The following is a 4028-nucleotide window of genomic DNA, read 5'->3' on the forward strand; positions in this document are numbered from 1 at the left end:
AAGAACTAACTCTTTGTTTCTTTGATCCTTTCTACTCTCTTTTTTTGTTTCAATATCGTTTATTTCTGCTCTAATTTTTACTATTTCCCTCTTTCTACTGAATTTGGGCTTTGTTTGTTCTTCTTTCTCTAATTCTGTTAGGTGTTGTTTGAGGTTGCTTATGTGAGATTTTTCTTGTTTAGTGAGGTGAGCCTGTATTGCAATGAATTTCCCTCTTAGGACTGTTTTTGCTGCATCCCATATGAGTTGGTATGGCATGTTTTCATTTTCATTTGTCTCCAGATAATATTTGATTTCTTTTTTAATTTCTTCAATAATCCATTGTTTGTTCAGTAGCGTGTTGTTTAGTCTCCGCAGTTTTGCATCTTTCCCTGCTTTATTCTTGTAGTTGATTTCTAGTTTCATAGCATTATGATCAGATAAGATGCTTGATGTTATTTCAACTCTCTTGTATTTATTGATGCTTGCTTTGTTTCCCAAGATATAGTCTATCCTTGAGAATGTTCCATGCACACTTGAGAAGAATGTGTAACCTTCTGTTTTTGGATGAAGTGTTCTATATATATCTATTAAGTCAATCTGGTCTAATTTTTCATTTAATTCTATAATTTGCTTGTTGATTTTCTGTCTGGATGATCTATCCATTGGTGTTAATTGGGTGTTGAGGTCCCCTACTATTATTGTATTGTTCTTGATGTCTCCTTTTAGTTCTGTTAAGAGTTGCTTTACAAATTTTGGAGCTCCTGTGTTGGGTGCGTATATATTTATAAGTGTTATGTCATCTTGGTGGAGTGTCCCTTTAATCATTATATACTGTTCCTCTTTGTCTCTCTTTATCTGTTTCGCTTTGAAGTCTACTTTGTCTGATATTAGTATAGCGACACCTGCTTTCTTTTGTTCATTATTAGTTTGGAGTATTGTCTTCCATCCCTTCCCTCCAAGTCTGTGTTTGTCTTTGGGGCTGAGGTGTGTTTCCTGGAGACAGCATATTGTTGGGTCTTGTTCTTTGATCCATCCTGCCACTCTGTGTCTTTTAATTGGAGAGTTCAATCCATTTACATTTAGAGTGATTATTGAAATGTGGGGGCCTACAGCTGCCATTTTATCTCTTGTTTTCCAGTTATCTTGCATTTCCTTTGTTTCTCGTCCCATAATTTTTGGATTACTAATTCAGGTATGTAAATTTCTGTATTGGGTGTCTTCTTATTTATAATTTGTGTCTTTATTCTTATTTGTTTAGTGGTTACCAGATGGTTAGTATAAAACATCTCATAAATGAGACAGTCCATTTTCTGATAGCCTCTTATTTCCTTAAATTAAAACCTTCTATCTCTTTTCTCTTCCCCTTCTAGGTTGTTATTGTCAGATTTTTTCCCCCTTCTTTCTTGTGTTGTGAGTTTGTGGTTAAAATGACAGGATTATATTTATTCTTGGTGTTTCCCTTCCTTTTATCTTTAATGTTTTATTTAACTTTTGCTAACCTGTACTGATGGAGAGCTGCTGCTGTTATTGTCCTTCTACTTATCTCCTTTGCTCTTGGTTTTGTAGCCCCTTTCCTTTTTTGATTTTTCAGGTGTTAAGGTTTTCTTGAGCATTTCTTGAAGAGGAGGTTTTGTGGCAATGAACTCCCTTAATTTTTGTTTACCTGGGAAAGTTTTTATTTCTCCATCATATTTGAAGGATATTTTTGCTGGTTAGAGTATTCTTGGCTGCAGGTTTTTGTCCTTCAGAGTTTTGAATATATCATTCCACTCTCTTCTAGCCTGTGAAGTTTCTGCTGAGAAATCTGCTGATAGACTTATGGGGGCTCTTTTGTAGGTTATTTTCTTCTGCCTGGCTGCCCTTAGTATTTTCTCCTTGTCATTGACTTTTGCTAGCTTCACTACCATAAGCCTTGGGGTTGGTCTTCTTGCATTGATAAAGTTTGGAGATCTATTGTGTTCTGTCACATGAAATTCCATCTCTCTCCCCAGGTTTGGGAAGTTCTCAGCCATTATTTCTTTGAACAGATTTTCTGCCCCCTTCTCCTTCTCTTCTCCCTCTGGTATACCTATAATCCTTACATTGCATCTCCTAATTGAGTCAGATAATTCTCCGTGAGTTTCTTCATTTCTTTTTAGTCTTAGTTCTCTCTCTTCCTCTTCCTGCAGCATTTCTATATTCCTATCTTCCAAATTGCTAATTCTGTCCTCCATATTATCGGCCCTACTGTTCAGTGCATCCAGATTTTTCTTAATCTCCTCTATCGTGTTCTGCATTTCCAGTATTTCTGTTTGGTTCTTCTTTATAGTTTCAAACTCTTTTGTGACATAATCCAGAACTCGTTGAGTTGTTTATCTGAATTCTCTTTTAACTCATTGAGTTTTTAATGATGGCTGTTTTGAAGTCATCATCATTTAGGTTATATATTTCATTGTCTTTGGGATTGTTTTCTGGGTATTTGTCATTTTCCTTTTGTTCTGGAGATTTAATATATTTTTTCATATTGCTTGATGGTGTAGATTTGTGCCTCCACATAGAGATAGAGTTTAGTTACTGCTTCCACTTGTTTCTACTGGTGTGGTGGGGGAACAGCTGTTTACACTGCACTGACCAGGAACCCTATCAGCTGTCGTTAACTGGGCCTGGGCCCCTCTTTGTAGTCACAGTGGTCCTGTGTGGTCCCTCTTCAGCTGTGGGGGCAGTCACAATGGGGCTTCAGGCTGCTGGTGCCTACTGTTGCAGACCACCTAGACGTGCTCCCTCCTTAGTGTCTGCAGTGGTGTTACGGGCTTTCCCAGCAGCCAGGGGGCAGGATCACCTATATTTACAGCTCTGTCACTGTTGGAGCCCACAAAATCTCACTTGTCCACTATAGGTCACAGCAGAGCTATGGGCATCTTCTGCAGTCTGTGGTTAGCTCACCTAGCTATGCTAGTTTTGTCCCACGGTCTTCCAGCCTTGTGGTTGCTGGGTGGCGCCTCTCTACTAGTGCTGTGCAGAGGCTTTCACTGAGGCTGATGTGAGACTGTAGAGTTTCCTGCTGGGCTGCGAAGCCAGGCTGCTGGAACTCCACCCAGCCCCAGTCCTCTCACCCAGGATCTCGGGGAGCCCCTTGCCCTGTCTGGGGAACAGCCGGAGACTGTGAGTTCAGTGGTGGCTGGCCGGCTGCTGCCCTGCCTGGGATTCTCTTCAGGACCCTCCTGGTATTCTGAAGTGAGATAAGAACTTTCAAGGTCTCTCTTAGCATCTCTCACATATACAATACAGTATTGTTAACTATAGTCTCGATACTGTAAATTACAACCCAGAACTTATTTATCTTATAGCTGGAATTTTGTACCTTTTGACCTCCTTCACAAATTTCCCTCAAACCCACCACCCCATGCCTCTGGCAACCACTAATCTATTCTCTGTTTCTATGAGTTCATTTTATTCAGATTACACATTTAAGTAAAATCATACAATATTTGTCTTTCATTGCCTGACTTACTTCACTTAGTATGATGTTCTCATGGTTCATATATATTGTGACAGATGACAGGATTTCCTTATTTTTCAGGGCTGAAAAATATTCCTCTGCATATATATACCACATCTTCTTTATCTATTCATCCACCAATGGAAACTTAGGTTGTTTCCATGTCCAGGCTACTGTAAATGATACTGCAATGAACATGGGGGTGCAGATATCTCTTTGAGGCAATGATTTCATTTCCTTCGGATATATACCCAGAAATGGAATTGGTTGATCATATGGTAGTTTCTATTCTTAAGTTTATGAAGAATCTTAATACTGTTTTCTATATCAGCTGAGCCAATACATTCTCACCAACAGTGCACAAGAATTCTCTTTTCTCCACATGCTTGCCAACACTTGTTGTCTCTTGCACTTTTGATGATAGTCATTCCAACAGGTGCAAGGTGATAGCTTATTGTGGTTTTGACTTGATTATCCTAATGAGTAGTGATGTCAAGCACGTTTTTGTGTAATTGTTGGTCATTTGCAGGTCTTCTTTGGAAAAGTGTCTATTCAGTTCCTCTTCCCA

The sequence above is a fragment of the Equus przewalskii genome, chromosome 11, assembly GCF_037783145.1.
Source record: "Equus przewalskii isolate Varuska chromosome 11, EquPr2, whole genome shotgun sequence".
In the NCBI taxonomy this organism is placed as follows: Eukaryota; Metazoa; Chordata; class Mammalia; order Perissodactyla; family Equidae; genus Equus; species Equus przewalskii.